Here is a 15,856-nt window from a genome sequence, read left to right as displayed (position 1 = left end):
TCCAGAGGTGGGAGGTCCTGAAGGGTTTAAGGAGAAGGAGTTGAAGCCCAAGATTGGCTAGCCAGAGCCTGGGGGACTAACAGCCTCCTACCAAGGATGGGAGACCTGGGGTGCGAAGACAAGGGGACAGGAAACCATGGGTCTTCCCGGACCAAGAGCTGACAACAGAGGCTCTGCCCCGCCCCACTGGGGAAGACCCAGGTGTTTTGTGTGGTAGTGGAACCAGAGGCACCTCAGCGACCAAGGACTCTAAGCACACCAAGGAATGCATGTTGTTTGCTCCCCTGACCCTGCCCACACGCCCCAACTCCCACAGCTGATGGACATTTGCTTAGTGCTGAAAAGCGCCCCCCCCCCCACATATTCCCCATCCTCCTAAGCACTCCTTTTATCTCTTGACCGCCTCTTTAATGATGCGATCTGCTCAAGCCTTCAGCACAGTAAATAAGCGACATGTCTATCCTTCAGCAATCTTGGTGATAAGGAATGCCTATCTGACTTCCGTTTCCCACAACATGGCTGACTAGGCAACCTCCCTGGCCCTCAGATGAAATCGACTGAGATGCTGGATGTAATGTTTAAAAAAATCATTTCAGTTGTTTCCTAACAAGAAAGGAAGGAATATTCAGAGGCCAATATCTACAGAAGCTGACCAAGTGCCACCTTTCACTTTGAGGGCATTTGACAAACCCTGTAGGTATTGGCCCCTCACAAGTTCTGAAGGGACAGAAGACAAAGACCAGGGCTCACACAAGGTGGGGTCTCAAGAAGACCTCCCCATAAATCTGAAATCCCAAAGGGCCATCCCCTCTGTGTAAGGGTGACTAGGAATAAATGAATCCCATCCCGCCCCCATATTTATTTCCGAGGGCTGCCATTACAAAGTACCACAGACTTGGTGACTTAACAGAAACATATTCTCTCACAGTTCCAGAGGCCAAAAATCCAAAATCAGTATCACTAGGCTGAAATCAAGATGTTGGAAAAGGTCTTCAGAGTTTTTAGGAGACAATGTGTTCCTTCTTCCAAATGCCGGCGTCCCTTGGTGGGTGGCAACCTCACTCCAGTCTCTGTTTCTGCATTCACATGACCTTCTCCCCTTCTGTGTGTGTCTCCCACTGCCTCTCTCTTATGAGGACACTTGTGGTTGCATGTAAGCCTCATCCAGATAATCCAGGAAATTTTCGCCACCTCGACATCCTCAACTGAAGCACATCTGCAAAGACCCTATTTCCGAATAAAGTCACATTCACAGGTGTCAGCGACTAGGACCTGGCATCTTGGAGGGTTATTATTCAGCCCATCACATATCCCTAGCAGGGACTACAAGGGCACCTTTTTGGTTTTGGTTGTGTTTTCGGAGTGAAGGGGCAAAATATATCCTTCCTGAGAAATTATCATCTCAAGCGAAAAGTGTACAGCCCCAAATCACACTGCCTGGGTGGTCAACGAAAACTTCAGGGTTGGCTGTTAGAAATCACAAAACCCAAAAGGAGAGCCTCATGAGCAAGAGCCAGCAGAAAGAGCAAGCAACTAAGTCAGACCCACAAAGACTTCAGAACCTGCCATACACAGAACATACAGCATGCTTAGCAGAGTTAAATACATGTGAGGGGCACCGACAATGTCAGAAATGCACAAGAGCCTGGATCGTTCTGCTTTACTGTGGCAGCTCATGAATCCCAAATCGCAGCGACTAAGAGCAAAGACTTGTTTCTCACTCCTTTTGCATGTGGCCGGAGGTCAACTGTCAATCTGTCCTAATCCCAGTGACTTCTTCATTCTAGGATCTAGGCTGAAGGACATGCTAAATGGCAAAAGAAATGCCAATCCCACGATAGTTCTTAGAGTTTCTGCTTGGACGTGGAGCCTGTCATTTCTGTCCACATTCCTTTGGTCAAAGACATGGCCAAGGCCAATGTCAATAGAGTGGGGAAGTACTCCTTCCTCAGGGAGGAACTGCAGGTCATGTAGCAACAACTGGAAGAACGTACAATCCTCTTACAAGGAAGGGAGAGGATCATTGGGAGAAATCGTTATAATCTGCTATAGACTGAGAAATCACCAAATAGATTTGGGGGGCGGGGTGCACATGGGCCTGTAGAAATGAAAACTATCATCATTGAAGTGTACAAGTCAGAGGAGGGGTTGAACCACGGGTTAAACACAGCTGAAGAGAGAGTGAGAAGACTGGGCAGGACGGGGAGTGTGTTTGTCAGGGTTCAGAGAAACAAAACCAATAGGACGTGTGTACTTACATGTAGAGAAAGAGATTTGTTTTAAGGAATCAGCTCACAGGATTGTGGAGGCTGGCAAGTCCAAAATACATAAGGCAGATTGACAGGCTAGAGATCCAGGGAAGAGCTGACATTTAGTTGAGTCCAGAAGCAGCCTCGAGGAAGGATTACCTCTTCCATGAAGACCTCAGTCTTTTTGCTCTTAAGGCCTTCAACTGATTGGATGAGGCCCACCCACATTATGGAGAGTAATCTGCTTTACTCAAAGTCTACTGAATTAAATGTTAATTTCATCTGAAAACTATTTCCACAGCAACATTCAGATGCATCTGATCAAATAACGGGGTACTATGGCCCAGCCAATTTGACACATACAATTAACCACTGGAAGGGTAGATCTGAAGTGAACATCAAGGAGGCAATATAGAGAAACATAGGATAGAAAATATGAGAGGTTAATATATAAGACATATGATGGATAGAGTGAGATGATCTATTACATGTCTGATCACAATCTCAGAGGAGAGGTGAGAAAGGAGGAGGCCAGAGCACCATTCGAATATTTGCAAAGACAGTGGCTATTTAAGCTACCAGTCCACCAAACCAGGAATCTAACAAATCCCAAGCTGGACAAATAAGGAGAAATCACATCAGAGTGAAACTACAGGACATCAAAAACAGAGAAGGTCGATTACCTTCAAAGGAAGAACAATTAAATTTATGGATACTTTCTCCATGGTAATAGAAGCCCAAAGTGGATAGAATATGTTCCAAGTGCATCAAAAATCTCAGTCAACTTAGACCTGTATATCCTGCAAAATGTGTATCCCTTCAGGAAAAGGGACAAAACAAAGACTCAGACAAACAAAAGTTGAGAGCGTTTGACATCAAAAGGTCTTGATCAGATAAAGATCTAAAGGGTGTATTTTAGGCCAAAGGATACCATTCCCACATGGAAGTTATGATACGTAAGAAGAAAAGAGGAAAGAAACTGGTAAATAAGTGAGTTAATCTAAACAAATATTGAACTGCATAAAACAGTAATAATCTATTCCGGGTGAGCAAAGCAGCAACTAAAACACGGAGGGGAAGAACTACAGATAAACTGACTTCATGTTCCTGCTGGGTTTCAGAGAAGAATAAAGACACCAATTCATTTGAGACATGGATAAGTTAAGTATGTTGAGATTTCTAGAGTCACCTCATCACTAGAGAAGTGGTTCCCAACTAGGGTGAGGAGGGCGGGGACAATTTTGATCCCAGGGGACATGGGACAATGTCTGGAAACATTTGTGATTGTCAGAACTGGAGGGGTGTTACTGGCATCTGGGGAATAGAAGGGAAACTGCAAAGCATCCAAAAATGCACAAGATAGCCAACACGCAACAAAGAATTATCTGGCCCAAAATATCAATAGAGGAGAGGTTGGGAAACTCTGTACTAAAAGAAAAGAGCAGAATAAGAAAAATGACTCAGTCAAGAGATTACTCTGACCAAAAAGGAGAAGAGACCTTAAAAAAGGGCGGGGGGGGGGGGGAATGGGCAGAACAAATAGGAAACGTAAGTAATGTAATAGAAATAAATCAACAAGTAAATGGACTAAGTGATCCAGTAAAAGATAAAATTGTCAGAGTGTATTTTTTTAAACGATAGTAAAATTCTAGCTGTTTTTAAAAGACCCACAGAAAACATACAGATATAGAAAAATGGGAAGTAAAAAGAGGGCAAAGGATATGCCAGGCAAACTCTCACCAAGCAAGCTGATTTCATTATATTAACATCATACAAAAAAGACATGAAGGCACAAAGCATCTTTGTAGAAGTTTCGGTTCAGCAGGAAGGTAAAACAGTTCTAACCATGTACACACTTCACAGCGTAGCTTCAAAATAAATCACAATTGACAGAGCCACAAGGAGAAGCAGACAAATTCACTGTCATATTAAGATAGTAATAACGTTACCACTTGGTGTGTCACTGACAATGAGCCAGACGCTGTGCTGGGCACGTTACCAATTCTGTTGTCTGTTGACTCTAAAATGCCACCAGTTATAAGATGCACCATTAGTATTTGAACTAAGAAAAAAGAAAGAAGGGCGCCTGGGTGGCTCAGTCGGTTAAGCATCTGACTCTTGATCTCAGCTCCGGTCTTGATCTCAGGGTGGAGAGTTCAAGCCCCATATTGGGATCCACGCTGGGTGTGGAGCCAATTAAAAAAAAATAGCAAAGAGAGAGAGAGAGGAAGGAAGGAAGGAAGGAAGAAAATACTAGGATGGAAGCTATGCCTCAGTATTGATTGTCAGACAAATCTAAATGTCAGAGATGTTAAAATGCGCGAGCGTGCGCGTGTGCGTGTGCGTGTGTGTGTGTGTGTGTGTAGAGACAGAGAGGAAGTAACTGTGACGAAGTGTTAATAATGATTCTAAATGCAGGGTATTTAGACATTCAACTTCTCTACAGCTTCAAAAGTTTTTATGATCGGGACGCCTGGATATCTCAGTCGGTTGAACGTCCGACTCTTGACTTCAGCTCAGGTCCTGTTCTCAAGGTGGTGGGATCAAGCCCTGCTTCAGGCTCCGCGCTCAGCGGGAGGCCTGCTCCAGGATTCTCTCTCTCCCTCTGCCCCTCCCCCACTCGCACACACACGCACACTCTCTCTCTCTCTCTCAAATAAATAAATAAATCTTTTTTAAAAAGTTTTCACAATACATAGTTGGGGAAAATTGTAATAAATATACAAATGCTTACAAATAGTCATCATTCCAACACTTTTCGATTTCCATGCGTTCAAAATACCCAGGATTTTCTCAGCATGTGCTGATAATGGGCTTTTGTCTCAGGAAAAAATCTGTGCAGTCATTTTCACATTTGTTTTGCTGCTTTAGCTTTATAAATGGTTCTGTCCCAATATCTTCCTGTCTAATAGGTAACATTTCCACTGCCCCTTGCCAGGGAGGATGCTGTTGGGGGACTTCTTTGAGGGGATGCTGCCTGGGCTGAGAGGTGGCCCCCAAACAGGGAAGAAATCGAGAACACCACACCCCAGTATGCAGAGTGTCCACATGGGTGGTGAGTGGGACGGGCTGAGCCTGAGTCCCTGCAGAGACTTCAGGGCTGATCTGCGGAGCCATACGAAAACAGTAGGATTAACGGCATCCACACCACACCACAAGGATGCTGGCGAGGACATGGGGCAACCAACCCTTGTCCTATCTAACTGTCCAGTTGATTCGTTCTTATTTGCATTCTTGCTTTGTCTGCTTCAGCATTCAGAAGCTTTTCTCCCCAGATGTGTCCAAATCCCTTTTTGTACATGATGGAGCCGTTTGGGATGTCTTCCTTTCAAATGTACTTGAAACTTCTTTTTTTTTTTTTTAAGATTTTATTTATTTATTTGAGAGAGAGAGTATGAGCGGTGGGGAGGGGCAGAGGGAGAGGGAGAAGCAGACTCCCTGCTGAGCAGGGAGCCCGATGTGGGGCTCTATCCCAGGACCCTGAGATCACGCTGAGCCGAAGGCAGACACTTAACCAACTGAGCCACCCAGGCGCCCCATTTTTTTCTTTCTAATTAAGTAATAATATTGACAACATTATCATGTATTAACTTTGTGCTGTGTGCCAGGCTTTGTGATCTATTATCTCGCTTATTCTTTGCAGTTGAACCTTCAGCAGGAACCTCTGAAACCGTGTAACAAAAGGAGTTCATCCCGGATCCATGACGAGAGAGAGTTGGGGTGGATTCTGCTGCCTTGTCGAATGTCTGGAGCCCGGCCATATTGAGGAGGATGTGGGCAACTGGCCGCTGAGGCTGTAGACTTTGCAGCCATGAAGGAGGGAAGAACCCCACTTATGTGGAAAATGTCCAAGACCCCTGAGACCAGAGGGGATTCAGTAGATCATCTTGTGGGCCACCACTAAGACGTTGTGGCAGAAACATGAAAGGTCCTCCCCGAGGGCAGCCAGCTGAGCCAACTTCCCTCCTCCACTTTGCTGGCTCTTTATGGGAGTCCAGTCTTATGGGAGAGGAACTCACTACCCGTCCTCATGGGTCTCCTGCCCTGCTGCCCTTAGCCTCCAAGGCATTCTGTTTCATCTCTCACATCTGTGGCTGCCATGGGCCTTTAGAATGCCAATGCCCCGGCCTTGCCCTGACCCATTAATTCCGGCTCTCTGGGGGAGGGATTCGGGCATCACTCTTTTGTAAATCTCCCCCAGGTTTTTCCAGTGTGCAGCCAAAATGGAGAACCGCTGCTCTCTTTAGAGCGTTTATGCTACTGTTCAAAGGAAAACCATGGGCCCAAAATGGCATCTCTGAGGCCAAGTCCCCAAACTGGGGCTTGATACGTGATCTAATTGCAGCTTCAACCACCCCCAGAAATGTCGTCTTAACTGGTCAGGAGTTTTTCCATCAGTGCCAAGGAGTCTGCCACAGGGACTCCCTGTGTCCCCCAAAGGAAGATGAGATCATGTGCTTGATAAGACCCCTTGCCCTTCCCCCTGCAGGGAAAGCCTTGCCTGGAATAGTCTTTTGCTCTTGCTAATAATTTTCTTGCCCCACCCTCCTTCCATAAAATCCTTCCGTTTAGTACAACTCCTCAGAGCACACTTCTACTTGATAGATGGGATGCCGCAACATTCACAAATTACTGAATAAAGCAAGTGAGATCTTCAAACTTACTTGGTTGAGCTTTTTTGTTACTTAACAGTAGCTTCTGAGTACCTGTTAACTGCACTCCCTATGTCGTCCTGTTCTCTAGCCTTCAAAGGGAGCACTCTTGCTTTTAATACCCAGCTAACATGGTCCACCCACCACGCTGTGCTTTTCTAGGAAGGTCAGAGGTCATCCGGGGTTGTGAGCATCTCTGGAAAATATTTCCATGGCCGACACCTCCCCCCTCCCCCAGCACTGCTTCAGGCTTCTGATGTGCTCACCACAGGTCATCTGGGAAGCAGTTCTGGGCGCTGCTACCCTTTTCCCTGAGCCAGCACCTGTCACAGAGCCTAGTACTAAGAAATGCCTATTGAATCAATGGCTAATGCAAAATGGTAAACTGAAGCCTTCTTGAATATGCCACCATGACATATGCAGATGATATCAAGAGTCATAAACATGTGCAGATTAAACAGAGCAGATTCTGCTCGGGTTCAATAAGTTCACAAAACACCATAAAACACATGAAAGAGAGAAACAAATCCAGTGAAAAATTTCCAGGTAAAAGAAAAAAGGGTTCTATTCTGTAAGGTTATCCTGACTACTTTCAAATTGAGTTGAAGTTGCTTTTCAGATCCAACTGAACATCAGAAGTGACTCAGAATGTTACAGCATCTCTATCTAGTCCCCATTCTTAATATTTTGATTGCTCATTGCTAAAATGTAGCCTCTAATCTAGTCGGCAGTGGAAGAGCCCTTTGGGAATCACCCCCTCAATGGCAAACTCTGTTTTCATGTTAAAAGCCATCTTGGAGTCCAAGGACCACTCATGGAGTATTTTCAAGAATGAGCTTTTAAAATAGGTGGCTGGCTATTAAGAGAAGCCCAGCATCAAGGAGTTTCTAAATCCAGTGTTGGGTCAAATTTTCTCAGTCCTTGTTGAATGCTCTGATTATCCTTAGAGGCAGATGTGAGAATTAAAGTGTTGCTGTGCCCCCAGGTCTGTTGTTTTCCTCAGAGATTGGCTCTTCTGGTTCCTGCCAAGATGGGCTCCTGAGACTACCACCATCACTAGGCATCTGCTTGCGGCTTCCGTCATGGGAAATCACATCTCATTTCTCAGACTCTCATGCTCACCAAAAGGTGAGGAAGAAACAAACAGAGAGCTGGATCAAATAACTGTGGAAGAGACCTTAAGTTAAACAAAAATCACTATTTTCTCTTTCTTTTTCTAGCCTTCCAGAAATTCCACGTAGAACTCATGGCTAGGAAACGCAGTCTTAAAAAATGACAACAGATTGCATTTGCCAAATAAAACCAGGGAATGCTCATATCTGGATGGTTCCAATTTGAAACTGGAGGATGCTTTTGTGGCTGATCACGAGCCAGGAGGGCCTCCAGGAAGCCACATAGACATGCAATACTAATATCAGTGCAAAAAATACAGGAAGTGCTACATGAACCCTCAAGGGAGTTGGTGGCCCTCTCTGGTCCTGCCCAGCATCCTGTGTAAACTGCAATTTCAATACTTTAAAAACAAATAACAATAACAGCTTTCTTGAGATGTAATTCAGACACCACACAATGTACCCATTTGAAGCGGACAATGAAAACATTTTCAGCGTATTTGGTCAGCTGTCACCACTCTTCACTTGCAGAACATTTTCATCTCCCCAGAAAGAGGCCACCTACCCATTAGCGTCCCTCCCTAATGACTAATCTGCTTTAGGTGTCAGTGGATTTGCCTATTCTGGACATATAATATAAGTGGAATCCATACAGCATGTGGTCCTTTGTGGCTGGCTTCTTTCTTTTTCTTTTTTTTTTAAGATTTTATTTATTTATTTGAGACAGAGACAACAGGGGCGGGGCGACGGGCAGAGGGAGAGGGACAAGCAGACTCCACGCTGAGCACAGAACCTTTACATGGGGCTCGATCCCAGGACCCTGAGATCATGACCTGAGCCGAAGTCAGACGCTCAACTGACTGAGCCACCCAGGTGCCCTGTGACTGGCTTCTTCCACTTAACAGAACGTTCCCAAGAGTCATCCATGCTACACAGTGTGTAGACACACTTCATTTGTCTTTATTGCTGTTTACTGCTTGGTCATCATTCCATTGTATGGATAGACCACATGGTGCTTATCCCCCCCATCCACCAGCTGGTGAACATTGGGGTCACTTCCAGTTTTTGACCCCCATGAATAAAGCCACTGTGAACATTTGTGCACAGGTTCTTGTGTGGACACGTGTTTTCAGTACTCTTGGGTAGACGCCTAGGAGCGGAATTGCTGGGTCATATGATAATTTTCTGTTTAGCTGTTTGATGAACTGCCAGACTGTTTTCCAAAGCAGTTTCGTACTTCCTAACAGTCTTTATGAAACCGTGCCTCATAGGGTTAATGAGGTTAAACCTGTCGCCAGCAAGGCCCCCACTGACCGCCCTCCCCTTCTTCCCAGGAATGGTAACCTCATCTTTGAGAGGCAAACAAGAGCTCCGGCGTCCCACCGTGTTGAGCTCAACCACTGCCTCACACCTGTGCAGATGGACCGGGGAGTGTCTCAGTTACCTCCACCTCGTCATAATGTTAGAATCCCCACCCAAAAAGGAGCATAAGCTTCATTCACGTAACACAGGATGCATGCCTAGGCATGTTTTCTAAGCACACCTGTGCAACTTTATGCCTGCTTTTACATACAATGACAAACCCCCCCTTTCTGAATATTCATCCTAACCCCAAATAAAAGAAACCCACTCACCCTTACTCAGGGAGTCACAGCTTTGGAAGTGATTCCCCATGATCTCCCTACTTGCTGAAGATTAAGTGTCCTTTGTGTGATGACTCTCCCCGGTGTAGTCTCTACCTGTGACTCACTAAGGAGTGAACTCACGTTAGTTTGGTAACATCTCCACAGTGTCTGTCCCCACTGTTAATTATTAGAGTGGAAGGACCATATTCTGGCCTCACCCTTGTCTCCCCAGCACTTGGAACCACAAAGCTGTGTTAAATAACAAAAATTCAACTGAGTAAATTTCAAAGATCGAATTGGCTTTATTAAATGATTCGTGAATCGGGCAGCTTCCCATCTAGCAAGAAGAGGAGTTGCACAAAAAGGCAAGTTTTTGCAGAAGGAGGGTGGGGACAAGAAAGTTATTGGCAGACAAACAGGATTGTTCCAGGCAAGGATTTCCCTTTGGGGGAGAAGCAAGAGGGCTTACCATGCAGATGACCTCATCTCCCTTTGCGGGATGGAGAGGGCACTTGTGGCAGACTTCTTGGTCCTGATAGAAAAATTCCTGGCCAGTTAAGACTACATTTCTAGGGAAGGTCGAAACAGCAATTTGATCGGGTATTAAGCCCCAATTTGGAAACTCAGTCAAAGTGACACAATCTGGGGCCTATTGTTTTCTTTTTAACAGGTGCTAACAGATGTCTGATGGGACTTCTGCCAATTTCAAGTTCTTTATTTTTTGAGGCCCATCTTCCTCAGTCCATTAACGACCTTGACAGCACTGTAAGATGGAGAAACATTTCTTGGTAAAGCTTTACATTTATTTGCTCCCCCTTCCCAAGCTAACGCCTTGTTACCACTTCCTTAATTATTTCTTTTCCCTCTTAGAAGTTCTGTTGCCGGGACGCCTGGGTGGCTTAGTCAGTTAAGCATCTGCCTTCGGCTCAGGTCATGATCCCAGGGTCCTGGGATCGAGTCCCGCATCGGGCTCCCTGCTCTGCGGGGAGCCTGCTTCTCCCTCTGCCTCTGTCTCTCTCTCTCTCTGTCTCTCATGAATAAATAAATAAAATCTTTAAAAAAAAAGAAGTTCTGTTGCCAACCCTTTGGCCGGTCCAGAGCTGTCAGGGTTTCCCTTCATGGGCTCTTTGTCTTCACTGGCCTCATTTAGGGGAAAAGCGATGGGTGAAGGGGTACGCAAGAGGATCTATGTCCAGGCGGGCTTCTAAAAATAAGGGAGGGGGGAAGAGCAGGAGGGAGTTCCCCAAAATTGAATTCAGTGGGTTCAAGAGATATACACTCTTGATTCTCTTTGAAAAGGGCAGAGGATAAACACTAAAAGACAAGAGTGGCCCTCTGGTGAGCTGGCTCAATATATCAGTATTGGATAAATCTCATGAGTGTTTTCTCAACTCAAAGTCTCCATCTCCAGCAAGTCTCCCTAAACTCAAAATTATTCTCTGGGCCATGGTTAATGGATTCTCTGCATTATGCATCACACCAGAGAATTTAATGATGTGAGGACCCTGATCAGTTTCTTGGGTTTTCTTTGTCCTCACCCCCCTGGCCCTTCTCCAGGAGCCCCTTCACCCCCACATTTCTCAGATGAATCACAGGGGCGGGCTCTGCAGGCTGGTCTGCAAAGTCTTCTAGCCTCAGACGGGGGCTCATTCCAACAGCCCCCTTGCTACACCCATCTCTGGCTTTGACTTGCCTGAAAGCACGTAGTCCCATCTGTCCTTTCCCGTCTGATAGTCTCTGTGATGGCGAGCCAAAAGCAGAAATAGCAGGTGAATAGTTCTGCTTACTGTTGGGTTTCCACTTACAATACACCTTCTACCCAGAACAATGGGCTTGCCCCTTTGCTCTTCTTGCTTCTCAAGAGCTCATAGGAGACTCTTGGCTCAGTCTGGTGCTGTAATCTCCATTAACATTCTTGTTAGAAGGTTCTAGCCACTCTAAAACAATTGCCTTTGGCTGTGTGCCCACTTAGAATCTTTAGCATGGATCCTCTTTGAGTCTGGGCTCAAAAAACCTTAATGGGTAAACATTTATTTATGACTCTCCTCTTTCATCTTTACATGTTACTATATAGTCAGAATTTCAATTCTTAGGACCTCTTCCTGACCACTATGCCTCAATGGCAGCCTTAATTTATTCTAAAACATTTACAACTGGCTTTCCTACAGTCTATGATTTCTGCACCATTCAGCCTTTTTATGACTGGGCCATCATGGAGGCCATGCTTCTCCCCTTGGTCCACAAAAGCATCATGCATTAATTACACCATGGAATTAATCAGGCAGTAAGGTGGGAATAATGTGGTAGGCTAAAAAATGCCCTCCCCCCTCAACCCCAAAAGATATCCAGGTCCTAATCCCTGGAAACTTTTAATGTGGTTTTATTTGGGAAAGAGAAAAAAAAAAAAGGTCTTTGCAGATGGGATTAAGTTTAGGGTCTTGAGATAAAGGCATTACCTTGGATTATTGTAGTGGGCCCTAAATGCCCTTACAAATGGCCTTATAAGAGTTGCAGAGGGAGTTATATAGACAGAAAAGGAGGAGGCCATGTGACCACAGAGGCGGAGGTTGGATCAATATGGCTGTAAGTCAAGGAATGTCTGGAACCACCAGAAGCTGGAATAAACACACTCTCTCCTACAGCCTCTGGAGGGAGTACAGCCTTGCTCACACCTTGATTTTGGCTCCGTGGTACTGATTTTGGACTTTTGGCTTCCAGGGCTGTGACAGAATAATATTCTATTATTTTAAGCCACACAGTTTGTGATACTTTGTGTTAACCTTAAAAATAAAACTGCCGGTTATTTTACCAGAAAAAGCGGGGTTTATTCGGGATAGCAGAAAATTGCAAACCGGCACAGGTAAGCTACAACAAAACCACAGGTAAGTCTGGAAAATACATGAGAGGACCCTCTTTTATAGAGAAGGGAGGGAGTTGGGAGGGGCTATTATAAACAAAAAGCCCATTGGAGTAAACTGGGAGCTGGAAGTATATGGCTTTTCATTGGCTGAGCTGTGACTGTCTCTCATTGGCTGAGCTGTGACTTCTCTCATTGGCTGGGCTGTTGCTGGTGGGCGGAGACAACCTTCCTCCTCCTGCTGAGAGAGAAAGTAGTATCAACTTGCAAGGTACCTGTCTTCCTGCTGGGTCTGCAATGGGGGACAGGCGCTGGCCATGGGAGCTCCCTCTGCTGGCCTCCTGACTCCATCCTAAAAGAGGTTTCCTTGTTAAAGCAACCGTGGGAAACTCGTACAGATGGGGAAGTGACCTTTGCTCTAGAAGCAGCCTGGTCTGTGTTCCAATTCTCACTCTGTCATTACTAGCTGAGCGACCTTAGCAAAATGCTTAACATCTCTCCGCTCTAGTTTTCTAACCTGTGCCATGGAAGGTGGTGAAAAGGGTGCCTATCTTGAAGATAATTACGGATTAAATGTGGGAAGTGCATAAAATAACATCTGATATATATCGTTTTTTAAGGTGTTTTCTTACTGAAGTAAAAACTAACAACTTTGCATTTATTAGTTAAGTGATGACAATCTATATTCACGAGATCTTTGAAGTGAATTCTTTTGGGTCAGATTTTGTCTCATAATACGTTCCATGGCCTGGAATTTCAGTAGAACATAACAATGACAATGCATGTTAATGATAAAAAAAATAATATATAATTACAAGAATCTCTAACGTATGTTAAGGGCTCACTTTTGTGCCTGGCACTGTTCTAAGTCCTCCCACACCCCTGCACCTCTACACCCCCACCCCTCTGTGCTGTGGCACCATTTTACCCTACCCCCCACCCTCCACCCCCACACCCCCACACCCCCACTCCCCTATTTGCAGATGAGGCAGCTGAGGCACAGGGCTGTCCAGGACTCACCCCACGTCACATGTTTATGTTGGAGTTCACAGCAGGAAAAGATGGACACAGGACAACTGGGCACGTACTCAAGGCTTCAGGAAAGCAGACAGCTCTTTAGATAAAGAGGGATGATTTCAAGATCAGGGATTCTAGTGATTTAAGCAGAATAGGGACTCCTAAGATACAGAATTCTGACTGAAGTACAAATGATTTGAAAGAGGAATAAAATGGGGGGTGGACATAGAGAGTGTTATAAGCTGGATCATGTCTACCCCAAAATTCCTATGTTGAAGCTCTAACCTCCAGTACCCCAGAATGTGACTGTATTTGGAAATGGGGCATTTAAAGAAGTGACTGAGTTTAAATGAGGTCAGATGGGTGGGCCCGAAGCCGATATGCCTGGTGTCCTTGTAAGGAGACGACACACCATGGATGTGCAAAGAAAAGGCCAGGTGAAGACACAGCTGTCTGCTGTTGGAGCTGCCCCGTCTGTGGGCCTGGGCTGTGGCAGCCGGAGAATACGAATGCAGACGGTCAGGAAAAATAACATGTGGCCTGGATGCATCCACACAACTTACTGGTGTTTACAGACTTTGTCGGGAATACTTGGCAAGCTCCCGTCTCTTCCTTGCACAGGCCTGGAAGGAAGGCCGTGTATTAAGAGCCTACTGTATATACTGCACTGGACCGAGAAATGTGAGTTACCAAGATAAGTTACCCAGAGACCCCTCCAGGGTCTGGACTTGCGCACCACCTCCCAGGCTAACAGAATTTGCAACGTGACCCATCTCTTGGTAGTGAGACTGAGGAAATCACAGTGAACGAGAAGATGCCAACAGAGCAGACCCGGGCAAAGAATTACCACCTTTTCAGAAAGAGGGAAAAAAGCAAGATTCTAACCATTAAGTCTGATTCACCAGAAAAAAAGGTTAATATCTAGAATTAATTATTGAATGGATGGTTTTGAACACTGTCAACATGGCCTCATTTCTTTCTATGGGCTGGGTGACTCATATGGCAAATTAGTGAAATCTTACAGACCAGCTTCTCCTTCACGGTGTTGCCCATAATACTAAGGTTCCTCAAAAGGGTGACCATAAAAAGGAGATTGATTATCGAGGAATTGGGGAAGCCCTCAGTTAAACAAAATTAATTTGACCACATATTATTATTGCAGGACTTTTCAGAGCATATCGCATGCTAACACGGACAGTGCATTTTCCCAGAGGGGGAATATAGCACAGATTGTTTTTCAACATTTGATGATAAGATCCTTGTTTGGAAGAAGACCCATAATTACAGATGCCAGTCAAGGAACGTAACAATGATTTTGTGACAGCCATGTGAAAAAGAAAAGGAAATATAGCCTAAGCAATAATATAATTAGAAGGAATTGTGGCCGGGGTGCCTGGGTGGCTCAGTCGGTTAAGCATCTGACTCTTGATTTCCGCTCAGGTCATGGCCTCAGTGTCGTAGGATCGAGCCCCCCTTATTCCCCACCGCCCCAATCTGGCTCCACACTCAGCAGGGAGTCTGCTGGTCCCTCTTCCTCCCCCCACTTGCTCTCTCTCTCTCTCTCAAATAAATAAAAATCTTTTTTTTTTTTTTAAGAAGGAATTGTGGCCAAAAAAGCAAATAGTTAATGACTTCACACTGCATAAGGAATTAACAAACAGAATTAAGTTCTGGGAGCCATTCCTTTCACACATCAAGACAAAGCTGAGATGAGCAATGAGTGTGTTAAATGAGACATTCAACAAGACTTTGACGAGCGGTGGTGGGCTAACACAAACGAGATATCCTCACCAGGGGTAATTCATTGAATTGAGGTTTCTCGTGGCTGAGTGCCACAGAGAAGGCAGGAATTGAAAATGAGCTAGAGAGTGTATTTGACGTCAAATTCAGCCCGTGGTAATAGTGTGCAACCTGTCTCCTAGAAAGTAGGTGACCTCTGCCTGCATTCTCCGAATCCCACTGTGCAGGCCATGAGGACCACCTGCTGAGCCCTCCAAGGGCTTGACGTTGGCCCGCCCTGTTTTCTAGAGAAACACCAAGTGCCAACCGATTCACCTGGGTTAAAGACATAAAAGAGTTCTTTGTATGATTCTTACAACTTCTTTATCAGTTTTAAATTATTTCAAAATAAAAATTTGAAAAAAAAATAAAAAGGAAAAGGAGACCCTAAGGGTCCAGGGCCTGTGTCAGATCATATATAGAAAACTACATTTTGGTCCTGGTACCACCGTGAAAACCTGCCACACACTGTGGAAAGGGTGGCAGGATAGGGATGTTTTTAAAGGAAGTCAAGATATGATGGGGGCCGACCATTCCCTTGGCTGTCCCGTTGAAGACTAATGAG

The sequence above is a fragment of the Neomonachus schauinslandi genome, chromosome 1, assembly GCF_002201575.2.
Source record: "Neomonachus schauinslandi chromosome 1, ASM220157v2, whole genome shotgun sequence".
Taxonomy (NCBI): Eukaryota; Metazoa; Chordata; class Mammalia; order Carnivora; family Phocidae; genus Neomonachus; species Neomonachus schauinslandi.
Note: the sequence above shows the minus strand (reverse complement) of the source record.